Here is an 18710-nt window from a genome sequence, read left to right on the forward strand (position 1 = left end):
TTCTCAACATTCTTGCCAACACTTGTTTTCTTTAGACATTTAGAGAATAGCCCTCCAACAGGTCTGAGGTGATATTTCATTGTATTTGATTTGTATTTCCCTGATGACTAGAAGACTAGTTAAGCATCTTATCATATATCTGTTGGCCAATTGTATGTCTTCCTTAGAAAGATGTCTACTCAGTTCTGCCCATTTTTAAACTGGGTTACTTGGTTTCTTGCTATTGAGTTGTATGAGTTCCTTATATATTTTGGACATTAACCTCTTATTGCATATACGGTTTGGAAATATTCTCTTCCATTCTTAGGTTGCCTTTTCATTTTGTTGATTGTTTCCTTTGCTTTGCAGAAACATTTAGTTTGATGTAGTCCCACTTGCTTAATTTTGCTTTTCCCTTAGGTGTTCTTCTAGAAGTTTTACAATATCAGTCTTATGATTAAATCTTTAATCCATTTTGAGTTGATTTTTATGTATGCTTTAAGGGTCTAATTTTATTCTTTTTATATAGATATCCAGTAATCCCAACACCATTTATTGAAAAGACTATCCTTTCCCCCATTATATATTTTTGTCACCTTTGTCTAAAATTTGTTCACCGTCTATGCATGGTTTTGTTTCTGGCTCTCTGTTCAGTTCCTTTGGGGTCTGTGTCTGTTTTTATGGAAGTGCCATACTCTTGATTATTATAACCTTGTAATATAGTTTGAAGTCAGGAATGTGATGCCTGTAGCTGTGTTCTTGTTCAAGATTGCTTTGACTATTTTCTGGTTGTTGTTTTGTTTTTTCTGGTTCCATATGAATTTTATTGTTGTTTTTCCTATTTCTGTGAAAAACTCCATTGGAATCTTGATACAGATTGCATTGAACCTATAGATCACTTTGAGTTGAACAGACATTTTGACAATATTAATTCTTCCAGTCTGCACACTTTAAACTCAAAGGGTTTTCCCATGACACTGAACTGCAGGTGCTGATAAGATAGGAAAATCCCATGTGCCATTTGAGTCTGGAAACCATGACAAACCAGCTAGACAAGATGTAGGAGCCTTCAGCACTTTAAATCTAAGCAAAGGCATCTTCAGCCCCAGGCCCTTTGCTGGCTCTGTGTTAGGCTATTGTTTGAGCATCTGGGGGAATTGAAGTTCCCATTCCACTGATTGAAGGTGAGTGGGAAGGCAGGAAGGGGAAAGGGAGGAGAAGAGATAAAATGTCAAGTTCATATTTTGATATGTTGAATTTAAGCTCTCAGTGGGACCTCCAGTAGAGATGTTTAATAGGCATTTGGATATATGGTTTGGAGTTCAGGTGAGAACACAGAATAGGAGAAAATAAATTTTACAGTCACTCACATAAAAAGTCAATTGAAACCATGACAAAGGGAAGATTGTCAAATCAGTTTCATGACTCAGATCTTTTACCCAGTAACAAGTTACAAGTTTTACTGATAATTTCAAAGATACAAGTAATTGAAGGGCACAGGCAAAGCTTGACAATCTGAGGATGCTTTCCAGATCTTTTCTGGCTGCCATGAGATAAGTTCTGGCCTGGATTTAACATATAAGTTCTCTAAATAATATCTGTAGGAACATTACTTACACAACAAAGAACTATTTCATTAAGAAATTTCTCCATTTTCTATTCATTTAGGTACATGATTTACATGATATTTTCCAGAGCATCATACCTATAGATTCTAGGTTTATTTACTATAATTATATCTAGATAGACAGGTGCATCCTACCAAATGCATTCAGTAGAAAATATCCCACTAGAAAATATCACTCGTGTATTTTCCAAGAGGTCTGGCATTACTCTGTTTACAAGGGGACTTGACATGAGCATCCACCTTTCCCAGGGTACCCCCACAGTAAAGAGAAGATTGGATTGCAGACTCTATTGAATAGAGTGAAAGATATTGTCAAGGGAGAATATAAATGAAAATAAATAAGGGCAAGACCAGAGTCCTAGAGAAAAATTAACATTTGAAGAATGAGCAGTAGAAGAAAACCTGGTAAAGGGGACTGAGAAGTGGCCTCCAGGGCCAGGAAAGTGACAGGAGAGCCAGGAAAATGTGCTGTCCCAGCAGCTAGATGGAGGGAGTTGTCATTTCCTCCCAATGTGGATGAGAGATCAGAGAATATACGGACTAGAAAAATGCCCATTGGACTTAATAAGGAGGTCATTCATGACCTTGGGAAAGTCAGTTTTCACGGCATGGTGGGGACAGAGCTACATTGTGGTGGATTGAGGAATGGCTAGAAGGTGAATAACTGGAGACCGTGTTGGCGGGCAACACAAGAACCTTGATTGGTAAGGTCAGGAGAGAAACAGAGAAATAACAGAGGGAAATTTTAGATGAAAGAGTATTTTCCCCTTTGGAGAATATTTTTAAATTCTCATATGAATGTATCCGTAGGTATCGGAATGGGGATAATGGATGGAACAAGAGTACAGGTGGCATTTTAACAAACGGTCCCTCTGAAAAAAGAAAAAGCACTGATTTGTTGTTTATGCTGATTTCTGTTATGTAATACTACCACATTGGCTGATTTTAAAGCAACCAGGTCTTAAAATTCTTGCATATTTTTTTACAAATGACTTTCACAGGTCAATAGGAACAAGCCCCAGCACACTGCTGGGCTCAAAGGTAGTATTCAGGAGCCACTGGGGAGAGGAGTTGGTAGCCAGTGTGTCCAGAAGCTGAGGGAATTCTCACCTAGTGGCTTCTAATCTTTGGTGAAGTAAGAGCCAAGATACAGCTTTAAGAGTAAAGGGAAAGAGAGTGGGATAGGAAGTTTTAGGAGAATGGGAAGTTTTGAAATAGCTACTGCAGAGATTAGAATAGAAAATTGGCAAATGAGAGAAGAAATTCAGGTACCGTTGACCACTTAGTAGAAGTAGGAAACTGTGTGTAGGGGTGGTTCATTCCAATGAGTCTGAGTTTTTTCAGCAGGACTCAGAAGGCCAGGTGCATGAACTTAAGTGCCTAAGTAATATCTCAAATCCCACACTAAAATAGAACACTTTACTCTCCCACCAAATGTGTTACTTCCTCCAGTCTCCTCAAGGTAGGTAAATGGCACACCATTATTCACTCAATTGCTCAAAAATCTGGGAAACATTCTTGAATGTCTCATTCCCCATGTGAAACCCATTTTCATATATTTTAGATATTTCTTCCAAAACAAATTTTCCATTTCTTTCTACCTCCACCACCAACCTAAGCTAAGCCATTATTTCTTTCCTGGATCACTCTGGTGTGTGTGTGCGTGTGTGTGTGTGTGTGTGTGTGTGTGTGTGTTCTGTGTTTCTACTCTCTAGCCTTTCATTTACTACATACCGGAGGAATTTTTTAAATGTCTTTATCAAGATATAATTTACATACCACACAGTTCACCTATTTAAAGTGTATACATCAGTGATTTTTAGTATATCCACACAGTTGTGCAACCATCACCACAATCCAATTTTAGAATATTTTTGTAACCTTAAAGAATCCACATGCCCAATAGCAGTCACACCCCATTCCCAGCTGCCTTCCCTTTTCAGCCCTCAGCAATTACTAAATGGGATCTGTCTCTATAGGCTTTTCTATTCTGGCATTTATTGTAAATGGAATCATAAAATGTGTGTTCTTTTGTGACTGTCTTCTTTCACTTAACATAATGTTTTCAAGGTTTAATGATGTTATTGCGTGTATCAGAACTTTATTCCTTTTTATTGTGGAATCATATTCCATTGTCATGATATGTTACATTTAGTTTGTTTACTCATAAATTGATGAATATTTAGGATGTTTCCACATTTTGGCTATTGCAAATAATACTACTAGAACATTCATAGACAAATTCATGTTTGGATATATTTTCATTTCTTTTATGTATATACCAAGAGGGGAATAGCTGAGTCATATACCAAATCTATGTTTAATTTTTTGAGGAACTTCCAAACTGTTTTCCAAAGTGACTGCACCATTTTACATTGTTACCAGCAATGTATTAGAGTTCCTGTTCTCCCACATTTTCATCAACACTATTATTGCTCATCTTCTTAATCTTACATCCTAGTGTATGTAAGTGGTATCTCACTATGGTTTTGATTTTCATTTCCTTGGAGACTAAATAACATTGAGCATTTTCACATGTGCTTATTGCCCATTTAGATATCTTCTCTGGAGAAATGCCTTTTCAGATGCTTTCCTCATTTTTAAGTTGAGCTATGAATTTTTTTCTATTATTGAGATGTAAGAGTTCTTTATATATTCTACAAGTCTCTTATAAGATGCATGATTTGAAGATATTTGAAAATATTTTCTTATCTATTTTTTTCCTTTAGTCACTTTTGTGTCTAAAAAACCATTGTGTTGTATCTAAGAAATCATTGCCTAAACCCTGTTCACAGAGATTTACTCTTATTTTCTTTTTAGGAGTTTAATATGTTTAGCTCTTACATATAGATTTATAGCCTGGTTTGAGTTTATTTTTGTGTATGATATAAGGAAAGAGTCTAACTCCATTCCTTTCTGTTATCCCGTCATCATTTGTTGAAACCCTATTCTTTTCCTATTGAATTGTCTTGGCACCCTTGTCAAAAATCAATTGAACTCAAATGTAAACGTTTATTTCGAGCTGTCAGTTTCATTTCATTGATCTATATATCTATCCTTAGGCCAGTACAATATTGTCCTGCTTACTATACCTTTGTAGTATGTTTTGAAATCAGCAAGTGTAAGTCTCTCAACTTTGTTCTTCCTTTACAAGATTGTTTTGGCTGTCTGAGTACCTTACATTCCCATATGACTTTAAGGATCCGTTTGTTAATTTCTGCAGAAAAGGCATCTGGGATTTTGTGTGTGCGGGAGATTTATATGAAATCTGCGGTAGAGTAATGCCATCTTAACAGTATCAAGTCCTCTGCTTTATGAACATAGTATGCCTCTCAATTTATTCAGATTTTCTTTCATTTATTTCAACAATGTTTTATAGTTTTCACCAACTCTTGCACTTCTTTGTTAAACTTATTCTTGAGTATTTGATGTTTTGGTGTTATTTTAAACAGAATTCTTTTCTTTTTTTTTAAATTGTTTTTAAGTTTATTTATTTATTTTGAGAGAGACAGAGAAAACGAGTGGTGGTGGAGCAGGGAGAGAGGGAGAGAGAGAAAGAATCCCAAGCAGGCTGCTGCACTGTCAGCACAGAGCCTGACATGGGGGTTGAACCCACAAACCCACTGTCAGCACAAAGCTCGACATGAGACTTGAACCCACAAACCGTGAGATCATGACCTGAGCTGAAACCTAGAGTCAGACACTTAACCAACTGAGCCACCCAGGTGTCCCCAGAATTATTTTCTTAATTTTATTTTCAGATTGTTCATTCTAGGATATAGAAATACAATTGATTTTTGTATACTGATCGTATATCTTGTAAGCTTGCTAAGCTTGTTTGTTAGTTCTAATAGTGTTTAAATGGACTTCTTAGGATTTTCTATATACAAGATCATGTCATCTACCAATAGTATAGCTATTCCTTTTCCTTTCCAATCTGGGTGACTTTTATTTCCTAGATTAAAGGAATAATCTCTGAATTTCCCCAGTGAGAATATAATGGTAAAGGCATATAATGGTAAGAATGAGCATCCATGTTCTGTTCCTGATCTTAGGGAAAAAGCACCCAGTCTTTTACCATTACATATGATGTTAGCTACAGGGTTTAGTAGAGGTCTTTCATCAGATTAAGGAAGTTCCCTTCTATTTCTAATGTGTTGAGTGTTTTCATTATGAAAGGGTGTTGAATTTTGTCAAATGCTTTTCCTGTGTCTATTAAATGATTTGTTTTTGTCCTTTATTTTATTAATATAGTGCATTACACTGATTGATAGATATTAAAACAAACATGCGTTCCTGGGATAAATCCCACTTGTGTATAATCTTTTTGTGTATTCTTTGATGTGTTTTTCTAGCATGTTGTTGAGGACTTTTTGTGTTTATATTTATAAAGAATTATGGCCTGTAATTTACTTTACTTGCAATATCTCTTTTTTAAATGTTTAAGTTTTAATTAATTTTAATTCAGTAAGTTAACATGCAGTATTATATTAGTTGCAAGCATACAATACAGTAATTCCAGAATTCTATATATTACTCTGTGTTCATCAAGATGAGTGTACTCTTAATCCCCATCACCTTTTTCACCCATCCCCCCCATCCACCTCCCCTCTGGTAACCATCTGTTTGTTCTTTATAGTGAAGAGTCTATTTAAGGTTTATTTCTTATTTTTCCTTTGTTTCTTAAATTCCTCATATGAATGAAATCATAATGGTATTTGTTTTTCTGTGACTTGTTTATTTTGCTTAGCATTATACTCTCAGATCCATTCATATTGTCGCAAATGGCAAGATTTCAAAATGTTTTACTTATTTTTGAGGTGGGGGGGTGGGCAGAGAGAGAGGGGACAGAGGATCCAAAGAGGATCTGAAGCAGGCTCTGGGCTTACAGCAGTGAGCCCAGTGCAGGGCTAGAACTCACAACCTGTGAGGTCATGACTGGAGCCGAAGACTGATGCTCAACTGACTGAGCCACCAGGTGTACCAAGATTTCAGTCTTTTTATGGCTAAATAATATTCCATTGTGTACCTATACCACATCTTCCTTAACCATTCATCTATTGATGGACACTTGGGCTGCTTCCATAATTTGGCTATTGTAAATAATGCTGCAATAAACATAGGGGTGAATATATCCTTTCGAATTAGTGTTTTGTGTTCTACCCAGTAGTGTGATTACTGGATCATAAGGTAGTTCTATTTTTCCTTTTTTGAGGAAACCCAATACTGTTTTCCACAGTGGCTGCACCAATTTGCACTCTTACCAACAGTGTACAAGGGTTCCTTTTTCTCCACATCCTCATTAACACTTGTTCCTTATGTTTTTGATTTTAGCCATTCTGACAGGTGTGAGGTGATATCTCATTGTGGTCCTGATTTGAATTTCTCTGGTGATGAGTGATGTTGAGCATCTTTTCATATGTCTGCTGACCACTGGATGTCTTTGGAGAAATGTCTGTTCATGTCTTCTGCCCATTTTTAATCAAATCATTTAGGGTTTTTTGTGTTTTTTTTTTTTTGGTGTTGAGTTGTATAAGCTTTTTATATATATTTTGGATACTAACCCTTTATCAGGTATGTCATTTGCAAATATCTTCTCCCATTCAGTAGGTTGTCTTTTAGTTTTGTTGGTAAGTTCATTTACTGTTCAGAACCTTTTTATTTTGCTATAGTCCCAATAGTTTGTTTTTGCTTTTATTTCCTTTGCCTTGGGAGATGTATCTGGAAAAATGTTGTTATAGCCTATGTCTGAGATATTACTGCCTGTACTCTCTTCTAGGATTTTCATGTTTCAGGTAACACATTTAAGTCCTTAATCCATTTTTAGTTTGTTTTTGTATGGTGTAAGAATGTGGTCCAGTTTCATTGTTTTGCATAGAGTTGTTCAGTTTTCCCAACACCACCTGTTGAAGAGACTGTGTTTTTCCCATTGCATATTCTTGCCTCCTTTGTTGAAGATTAATTGACCACATAATCATGGTTTTATTTGTGAGTTTTCTGTCCTGTTTCATTGATGTGTCTATTTTTGTGGCAGTATCATACTGTTTTGATTATTACAGCTTTGTAGTATAACTTGAAATCTGGAATTGTGATACCTCCAGTTTTGTTTTTCTTTTTCAAGATTGCTTTAGCTATTCAAGTTCTTTTGCAGTTCCATGTAAATTTTTGTATTGTTTGTTCTAGTTCTGTGAAAAATGCTGTTCATATTTAGATACAGATTGCATTATATCTGTGGATTGCTTTGGATAGCATGGACGTTTTAACAATATTTGTTCTTCCAATCCATGAGCATGGAATGTCTTTCCTTTTCTTTGGGTCATCTGTAATTTCTTTCATCAATGTTTTATAGTTTTCAGAGTACAGGTCTTTCACCCCCTTTGTTAAGTTTATTTCTAGGTATCTTATTATTTTGCTGAATTTGTAAATTGGGTTGTTTTCTTAATTTCTGTTTCTGCTGCTTCATTATATGGATATTTAAGTGCCACGAATTTCTGTACATTGATTTTATATACTGCAACATTACTGAGTTCATTTGTCAGTTCCATTAGATTTTTTGGTGGAGTGTTTATGGTTTTCTGTATATAGTATCATGTCATCTGCAAATAATGAAAGTTTTACTTCTTCCTTACCAGTGTGTATGCCTTTTATTTCCTTTTCCTTTTCCTTCTGGCTAGGACTTCTATATTGAATAAAAGTTGTGAGAGTGGACATCCTTGTGTTGCTCCTGACCTTAGGGGAAAAGCTCTGTTTTTCCCCATTGAGTATGATGTTAGCTGTGGGTTTTTCATATATAGTCTTTGTTACATTGAAGAATGCTCCCTACAAACCCACTGTGTTGAGGATTTTTATCATGAATTGACGTACTTTGTCAAATGCTTTTTATTCATCTATTGAAATTATTATACGGTTTTTATCCTTTCTCTTATTGATGTCATGTATCACATTGATTTGCAAATATTGAACTGCCCTTGTATCCCAGTAATAAATTTCATTTGATTGTGGTGAATAATTTTTTAATTGTATTGTTGGATTCAGTTTGCTAATATTTTGTTGAAGATTTTTGCATACATGTTCATCAGAGTTATTGGCCTATAGTTCTCTTGTTTTGTAGTGTCTTTATCTGGTTTTGAAATTAGGGTGATGCTGGCCTCACAGAATGAATACAGAGGTTTTCCTTCCTCTTCTAGTTTTTGGAATAGTTAGAAAAGAATAGATATTAACTCTTCTTTAAATGTTTGGTAGAATTTTCTTGTGAAGACCTCTGGTCCTGGAGTTTTGTCTGTTGGGAATTTTTTTATTACATATTCAATTCCATTGCTGATAATTGGTCTATTCAAGTTTTCTATATCTTCCTGACTCAGTTTTGGGAGGTTATATGTTTCTAGGAATTTATCCATTTCTTCTAGGTTGTCCAATTTGTTGGGATATACTTTTTCATGATATTCTTTTATAATCCTTTGTATTACTGTGGTGTTGGCTGTTATTTTTCTTTTTTCCCATTTATGATTTTGTTTATTTGAATCTCTCTCTCTCTTTTGATGAGTCCGGCTAAAAGTTTATCAATTTTGCTCATCTTTAAAGAATCATCTCTTGGTTTCAATGATCTGTTTTATTTGTTTTTTTTAGTTTCTATTTCATTTATTTCTTCTCCAATCTTTATTATTTCCTTCCTTATGCTTGTTTTGGGTTTTGTTTTTTATTCTTTTCTAGCTCTCTTAGGTGTAAGGTTAGGTTGTTTATTTGAAAATTTTCTTGCTTCTTGAGGTAGACCTGTATTGCTATAAACTTTCCTCTTAGAACTGCTTTTGCTGCATTCCAAAGATTTTGGATCTTTCTGTTTTCATTTTCATTAGCCTCCATGTAAATTTCAATTTCCTTTTTGATTTCTTGGTTGACCTATTCATTTTTTAGTAGCATGTTATTTAACCTTCATGTATTTGTGCTCTTTCCATACTTTTTTCTGTTTTTGCTATCTTTTCTAGTTTGGGCATCAGGGTAACACTGGCCTAATAGAATGAATTAGAGAGATTCTAAATTTTGGAAGAATTTGTGAATAATTAATCTGGATTTTAAAAAATGTTTGATGGAATTTACCAGTGAAGCCATCTGAGCCTGCTCTTTTCTTTGTGGAAATTTTTAAGATTTCTCTTTCAATCTTTTACTTGTGATAGGTCTGTTCAGATTATGTGTGTCTTCTTGTGTAAGTTTTGGTAGTTTGTGTCTTTCTAGTAATTTCTCAATTTCATCTAAGTTATCTAATTTTTTGGAATATTGTTGTTTATAGGATTCTTTTATATTTCATTTTATTCCTATAAGGATAATAGTGATGTCTTATCTTTCCTTTTTGATTTTAAAATTTGAGTCTTCTCCCTTTTTCCTTGGTCAATCTTGTTAAAGTCCTGTCATTTTTGTTGATCTTTTCAAAGAATGGCTTTCCCAATTTTTTTCCATTCTCTGTTTCATTCATTTTCATCTGCTATTTATTATTTCTTTTTCTTTTCTTTCTCTGGTTTTAGTTTGCTCCACTTTTCACAGTTTCTTAAGGGAAAAACTTAGACAACCGATTTGAGATCTTACTTCATTATTAATATACATAGTATTTAAAGTTATAAATTTCCCTGTAAGTACGCCTTAGTTTCATCTCATATGTCTGTCTTAGAGAGCGTTTCTTGTAGAAACTGTAGGGAAAACTGTGTATTCTGCTATTATTGGGTGGAGTATTCAATAAATGGTTGTGAGATCTAATTGGTTTATAGTGTTGCTAAAGTCTTCTATATCTTCATCAATCTTCTATTTGTTCTAGCTACTATTTAATATGAGATATTTAATTCTTCAACTTATATTGTTAAATTGTTCTAATTTTTTTCCTTTTAATTCTGTCATTTTCACTTCAAGTATTTTGTTTTCATTTTTGAAAGATAGTTGCTGGATATAAGACTCTTGGTTAGCAATTTTTTCTGCCACTTTTAACATATCATCCCACTGTCTTCTGACCTGTGTTGTTTTTGACAATAAGTTATTAATTTTGGTGAGTTTTCCTTGTGTGTAATGAGTTATTTTTCTCTTGCTGCTTTCAAGGCTTTCTCTCTGCCTTTGACTTTCAGTGTTTTAACTGTGATGTGTCTGGGTGTGGCTGGTAATTTTAAACTATTAATTTTTTGAATACTTTTTCTTTTTATTTTTCTCTGTCCTTTCCTTCTGATACTGGTGCCCTTAATGGAATTTCACATTTCTCTGAGACCCTGTTTATTTTCCTTCATTATTTCTTTCTGTTTTTTTCAGATTTTATACTTTCTATCAACCTATTTTGAAGTTATCTATTATTTCTTCTGCCAGCTCAAATCTACTGTTGAGCCCTTCTAGTGAATTTCCTATTTTGGTTGTTTTACTTTTCAACTCTAAAATTTCCATTTGATTCTTTTAAAACATTTCTATTTTGTTATTGATATGTTGTATTTGGTGTTATATTGTCTTAATGCCTTCCTTAATTATTTAGACATGATTTCTTTTGGCTTTTTGGACATATTTATAATAGCTACTTTGAAATCTTTACCAGATAAGCCTGACATCTGGGCCCTCTCACAGGTAGTTTCTATTGCTTGTTTTGTTTTTGTGTATGTATAATACTTGCTTATTTCTTTGCATGTCTGACAATTTTTTTGTTTAAAATTGGCCATTTTAGACAATATGTTATATCAACTTTAGGTACTGATCCCAGGGCTTACAGTTGTTTGCTTGTCTGCTTGTTTCTTATTGACTTGGTTGGACTACTTCAGTGAAGTCTGTTTCCCCCATAGTGTAAAGCCTCTGATGTCCCTGCTCAAAGGATGTGGACTTAACCATGAGCATAGTCTGCCTGGAGCCTCTGTTAGTATCACACTCAGCTATTAGCCTCCATGAACTGCTAACTGGTTACTCTATTGTTTTTTGACAACACTCTAGGATATAAAATGTTCCACAGTCTCATTCAACAAAAGTAGATCCCTTTTGCAGAGGTGGAATGTTGCTAGTGTTTGAACTGCTCTGACTCCAAGAAGGCTCTTCCTTGCTGTTTCTTTTTCTGGTTCTGTCAAACTTCTGGTCTGTACCCTGGTTCAGTTGTTGCTATGAGTACCATGTAATTATAGCCTCCTTAATTGTTTACAGCCAAGATATCCATTGTTTTAAATGATGTTCTTAGGCAAGAACTTCCCTAAATTCTGTTCCAAATAAGTCAGTCCTATCAGGCAGAACTGTTCTTAACACCTGCCCCTCTCTGGACAGAACCTCTGTGCCACACTGTAAGGTAGTGAGGGGTGGTGACAGTGGCTTGCTTCTCCAAGAGTGACACCCCTGCTCTATAAGCAGGATTCTGGGTGGAGATAGTAGTCTCTGGTTCCTTGGCTTCCCCCTCCCAGAATGGAAAATTTGCCCTACAAATGATCTGGGGTGGGTTCCAGTGTTCTCAGCCTACTGCACCTAGAGTAGAGATTCCACCCTGAGTGAGGACTGGGTGGGAGAAGAGACACCAGTCCTCTCAGCACATCTAGCCAGAATAGTTCCTGCAATGTAGGGATCAGAGAATTGGAGATGCAAGTGGCCTGCCTTCCCAGTGTGAAACCATAGCCCTAGACTGGGAGCTAAATAGAGAGGGAGCCCCAACTTCTTGGCTGCATATTCTGGAAGTAGAACTCCTGTCACACTGAAGGTGTGAAGGAAATATAAGTAGGTCACGGTTCAAAGGTCACAGACTCTCAGGGTTCTTAGCAATATTTAGTATATTTCCTTGAGTAACTTTCTCCGTTTATGGTATTCCTTTAGGACCATTTTGTGCAAATTTTAAGTAGTTGTATTTTAAAGCATAATTTTTAGTAGTTGTATTGTTGTTTTACTCAAGGAGAAGGTTTGTCATACTTTTCATGCTACAATTCTGAAAGTCTCAGAGTGATATTTTTTAATGTAAATCAGACTATGTCAGTCCCAAATTCAAAACTTTCTGATGATTTCCAAATATGCTTAGCATATAGTCCAAACTTCTTTCCATCAATGTCTATCCCTGCTCTGCCTGGTCTGAATCAGCTTACACCTCTATTCCAACTCACCCACACTACTCCAACTACATTGTTTTCTTTCCACCCCTTGAACACAGTCAGCTTTTTCCTACATCTTGGTTTTTTAAGACATTTGGCCCTTGGAATGTCCTCCTTCCACCTCTCTGCCTGCCTTGCATCACTGGATACTTCTCACCCTTCAGTTGTGATATGTCACCTATTAAAGGAAATGTCTCTAACTGTCCTATCTAACTTGGTCCCCTTGTTACTCTTCAGTTAAATATCCTCTTATGGTTATCGTAGTATTGCACTTACTTATTGATTATCACCTTCACTAGACTGTAAACTTCAGTGAAGGCCCATGAGGGCATAAACCATGTTGGGTTTTTTTCACCACTGAACACTCAGAGCCCATCCTGGCACTTAATAGAACAGGTACTCACTAGATATTTGTTAATTAAATGACTAAATAAAAGAAAAAAGAAGAGAGAAATGGGAAAAGTGGGAGGAAGGAGTGACAAAGAAAAAGGAAGAAGGAAGGAAGGAAGGAAGGAAGGAAGGAAGGAAGGAAGAAGGAAAGGAGAGGAGACAGTTGAACTGGTCCAGAGTTGGATTTTTGCTGACAAGTAAGATGTAAAGACAGTGGTACAATTGAATTATGGATATGGATAATAGTGCAATGGGGAAGATTTGCTGTGAGAGACAAACTGACCAAAGGCTCTGAGAAGTAAGAGGATAGTCAGTCTGCCTTAGGTTTCAAGGATCAAGGAAATCTTTCTGGTGAGGAGGTAACATTTGAACAAGATCTTGAAGACCAGCATCAAAGACTGAGCTGAGCTTCTGTGACTGGATTAATTTATAGAATTGTCCAAGATATACAGGAATTGAAAAAGCAGTGAGTAAACACACAACATTTATTCTTTGTTGTAAAGAAAGTCTGGAGATAGGCAGTTTATGGTGGATATGTCCCCTAAAATCCAGATTCTTTCTTTCTCCCTGTACCATTTTCTTGACTATAGGAAACCAGGTATCTCAATTTGTTTGGCTTGTGTGACACAGGGCTCTGAGAACCTCTTCTATGTATTCCTCCCTCCTTCAGCACATAAGCTGATATCTGTGTCAGAAACCCAAGGCTAGTTCTAACTGGGGTTACTTAAGCATTTTCCTTTTCTATGCCTCAGTTTACCTGAATTAATTTTCAATCTTATGAGTTCAATATTCAATGCTTCATGAGTGGAGTTTCTCAATTAGCTCCAGAATATCTGTCATTATAATGAAAACAAAACGAAACAAAACCACAAAACCTAAGCAGTGCAATCCATATGGATTGAAGCATATGTCATGGTGTGCAGTGGGTACTCAGCTGTCCCATCTTACTTTATGATGAGCCAGCTGTACTGCTCAGTACCAAATCTGTCTCCATTTTGTTTGTTACCTGCAGAATTAAGGTCAACATAAATCTCAGAGGTATTCTTCATTGATTCAGGATTTGAATACTTGTTGATAAAATGTTAAAGGCCCATTGCCCAATTGGGGTACTTTCCAAACAATTTTTTTTCCATGATTCTCAACCTAATGGGGACTTTGCACATACCTCACCCCCACCACCACCCACTGCTGCCCCTGCCTTCAGGAAGCACTTGGCAATATCTGGAGACCATTTTAGTTGTCACGACTGGGAACTGGAGTTGGGATACTACTGGCATCTATCTAGGGATGCTGCAACACACAAGACAAGCCCTACAACAAAGACTTATAGGGTCCCCAATATCCATAGTGCAAAGGTTGAGAAACCCTACTGTAGATTTTCATTCTCTTAAGTGGTCAACAGATTGGTGGTGTGGCTCTTCAAAGTCAGGTAGATGCTGTCGGTGCTGGAATTCAGAGTCCTGGCTCTTGATATCCAGGCCAGCCCTTGTTCTAAGGAACCCCTCCCCCTGCACCCCAGCCTTTTCTCTCTTTACACTGTCTCTTATCTTTTGGACTGTCCCCAGTAACAGCCTCCAGCCCTCACATTTCCTTCCTCCCAGCCATATGTCTCTGCCCTTGTCCAGTCTCTATTGCTGCTCACAGCACAGTTGTGACCATTTGGCCCCCCAGGAAAATGCACTCTGCTGCCAGGCATCACAAATGATTCGGACTAGGGTTGGCACCTTTCTGGTCGCAGAGATTCCATTACACGCAAGGGAAATAACTCCTTTTGAAACAACGTGGTATAATTTTGAACCCAGACAGCATTTGTGGTTAGGGAGCGAGGAAAGACAGAGTGAGAAGTGGAGTGAAGTAGCCTGGGGAGGTAGCAGAGGTCAAGGGAGAGAGACGAAAGCAGAGAGCCTTCACAGAAGAGTTGGAGATGGGATGGATAGGGAGTGGAGGGAAGGAAGTGGCCATGTTTTCCACCATCTCCTGCTATCCATCATCCTTTCTTGGCGGGGAAATCAGTATTCCTCTCTCTTGTTCTCTCCCCAAACATTCTGAATTTAGAAAAGAAAGAGCAAAACCCTGACAAATGCATCTGCTCCTGCCCGCACACAGATGTCACTGCCTCTTCCCGGCTGCCCAGTGTCGGTGTCACTGGCCTGGGCACTCTGCCACCTCCGCTGGCAGTGCCCACCCTGGGCACAGATGTAGCCAATGAAATGAACTGTTAATTTGCCACTCGATATCATCTGGTTTCCTAAGAAGCAGATTCACAGCAATTTCTTCCAGGAAGAGTATTTTAGACTCAAAACTCCATTGGTATTTTCCCCCTGACAATTTGTTTGGAAAAATGATTGTGAAAACTTTCATTTTTCCTGTTTAAAATCACCTTCTCACCCATCTCTGTTGCCCTTGTAGGTAGCAGGGCAGAGATGACCATTTCCTCCCTTCAAATGAGGAAACTGAGGCTCAGAGAAAAGAAGGTATTCACTCAGAGTGAAGTGCTAAGAATCAGGATTATTGAGGGACAGCCATACTTAAGCCCTGAAAACACCCCCATGAGCCTCAGTTTCCTAAGTCCTAATTCAACCTCTCACTTGCCACTGAAATCAGGAATGTCTCAGATTTCATCCCCTCCAATCATTGGATTGGGTGGCTCTGAACAGACTAAGAAATACCACGCAACCCTTTTTGTTAATAACAGATAATATTTGCATAGTGTTTCCTATATGCCAAAAGCACTTTTAAATACTTTTATATGTTTTTCAATACCCATCAGTCCTCAGTAGGTATTATTGTTATGCCTTGTTTACAGATTGAAGAAACCAAGCTGAAAAAGGTAGAGTTACTTGCCCAACGTCATGCAGGTAAGAGGTGGTAGAGCTAGTATTCACACGCAGACAGTCTGATCTAAATGGAGGCAGATTTAACTACGGGGTCACACAGCTTCTGGACACTGTTCAAGGTGAGGACTCTGCCCTGAGGCTCTGATACCTGGGTTCAGGTACCATTCTCAGGCGTATGTTTAAACTTTGTGTCCTCCTTGGTAAAAGGGATCTTTAGAAAAACTCTAAAAGCCTCTTACAGAGTAAAAATTCATGACTTTACATTTGAAAATAATGTTGAGGCAGAACCTCAGCTCTTTATTGGGTGGGAAGCCATTTCCTCGATTCCTGGAAGAGCAATGGGAGATGGAGGAGACTTCTCATTCCTTTCTAGACTGTGGCTCTTCCACCAGGAACATAGAAGCCATCAGTCAATAAACTATTCAGTTAACACACATTTATTAAGCATCTATAGTGTCCCTAGGTATGAGCACATCACCATGATTAAGGTAAGCATTGGTGAATGCCTTCTTGCAGCTTTTATTGGTAGGGAAAGCCAACATTGGACAGGCAATAAAAGAGTGGCAAATCTCACTGAAGGGAAGTCCAGTGTTCTATGGCAAATTTAACCAATTCTAGGGTTAAGGAAGACAAACCTGAAAGATGAAGAGTAAGACAAGTTCCCAAGGTAATAACCTTTCTTCCCCCTGACTGTAATTCACACGTGGTGTTCTTCAGACCAATGAACTTACTGTGTGCTAACATATTCCAATTCCTATAGCACTCCAAAAAGAAGTCTTTGTGTTTTAAGATATTTGTTTGCAGTCTGACATCATGTGTCTGAGCATCGTTAACAATGGGAATTGTTTGCTAGGTTTTTGGGGGTAATAAGCAAATGTGTGGAAAGCAAGAGGACAAAATGATCTACATAACAAAAGGCATGTGGTCACATGGAGAAGAAAAGATGGAGTTGGGGGGCAGAGACAAACTGCTTAATGCTTTCTTTAGAAATAACTGGTTCCCCCACACTTATTCCCCAGGCAATATATATAACACCTGACTATAGGCTTTTTTACAATAATGTACAACCAACATTCGATGAGAACACATGAAGCGCCAACATTTCCCCAAAAAAGAGACAGACAAGATCCCTGCCCTGATTCAAGAGCTACTCACCATCCACCATTGAAGCTTTTTGTAACCTGAAAAAAAGGGGCTGCCTTGAGGCCAACCTCAGCATACTGTTGCATTCAGAATTCTGGAGTGCATCCAAAATTTTGAGGTGCATCAGAGGTCTTTACTGGAAATTGTCTTGAAAGGGAGATGAAGAAGAGAGAACACTATATGCACACATTAAAACTTGCAACGGATCCTCTGGTATCAGCTGTCTCTTCCACAAATACATATTTCACAAAAACTGCTCAAATTAATCTCTCCTCCTCTTCAAGTCCTTGGACTGTTTGGTCTTCCTTCTCATTTCTGCCTCTCCTCTGTTGGCAAACTTCCTTTCCTACCCTCTTCTTCTCCTCCTCTGGTATCTAGAAGCCCTTTCTTATGCATATCACTTTAAATCTTTCATTTTGTTCAAATCTGCTTGTGCACACATCTCCCTGGTCAACATCACAAAAGTCAAATACAACAATTTGAGCTCTCATCAGGCCTCCCATGTTTCCCCTTCTTCCTCTCTCTGGCTGGGGGTAATCACTCCCTCATTCTTCAGCCCTTGGTCTCTTGTTCTTTTCATGTCCTCTACAGACTTGATCTGCATTTCATGTAACAGAGTCCACCAGATCTCCCTTGATGATTTTACCAAACCTCTTCCCTTGGCTATAGTTTCTCTGGATAGTTGGTAGGGACAGTATGAATCTCATTTGTCCATATTCTGCTGAAGTTTTCCACTTATCTTTATCATCATCTCCTAAAATTCAATAGACCTGAAATTATGCACACTGTCCTACTCACAAAAAGTATTCCACCTTCACTGGGCCTATTTCTGCCACTGACACCAGCCTCATCATCCTTTTCCAGGCCTGGAAACTTAAAGCGTATGTTCTTCACCTGGGTCCATGACTAGGCCTCAGTCACATGGATGACCTTATAGAGAGTTGTAAAGCTCCTTGAAATTGTACACGATCAAAAAACTGACGATCAAGTGTTGGGACTGGGAGAAAATACTTGCAACATGTACGTCAAACAAAAGACTTTTATCCAAAATATATAATGAATTCTTGCAACCAAATTAACCAGTTTAAAAATGGGAAAAGATTTAACAGACACTTGACAAAAGAAGATTTACAAATAATCAATAGGCACATGAAAAGATGTTCAACTTGATTAGTCATAAGGGAAGTACAAATTAAAACCACACTGAGACACTACTATGCATCTTCCAGACAGTTACAATTTAAGACCAGCAGTACTGAGTGTTAAGGGTGTAGAGCAACTGGAATTCTCAACAAATATGATGGAATTGTAAAATGGTACAACCCACTAAAAAAACAGTGGGTAATTTCTTAAATTGTTTAACATATACCTACCTTATGATCCAGCCATTCAAATCCTATGTATTTATCCAAGAGAAATAAAAGCACATGTTCACACAGACTTTCCATATGAATGTTTAGTAATATTCGTAATAGCAAATGCTAGAAACAACCCAAATTTTATCAACCAAATTTATCATCAACTATTGAACAGATAAAATGTTGTGGTATATCCATATAATGCAATAAAAAAGATTGATGCACACAGCAAGATGGATAAATCTCAAAATCATTATGCTGAGTGACAAAAGACAGGCAAAAAAATGTACGTACCATGTGATTCTAT

The sequence above is a fragment of the Panthera pardus genome, unplaced genomic scaffold, assembly GCF_024362965.1.
Source record: "Panthera pardus isolate Hobbes unplaced genomic scaffold, ASM2436296v1 HiC_scaffold_13, whole genome shotgun sequence".
Classification (NCBI taxonomy): domain Eukaryota; kingdom Metazoa; phylum Chordata; class Mammalia; order Carnivora; family Felidae; genus Panthera; species Panthera pardus.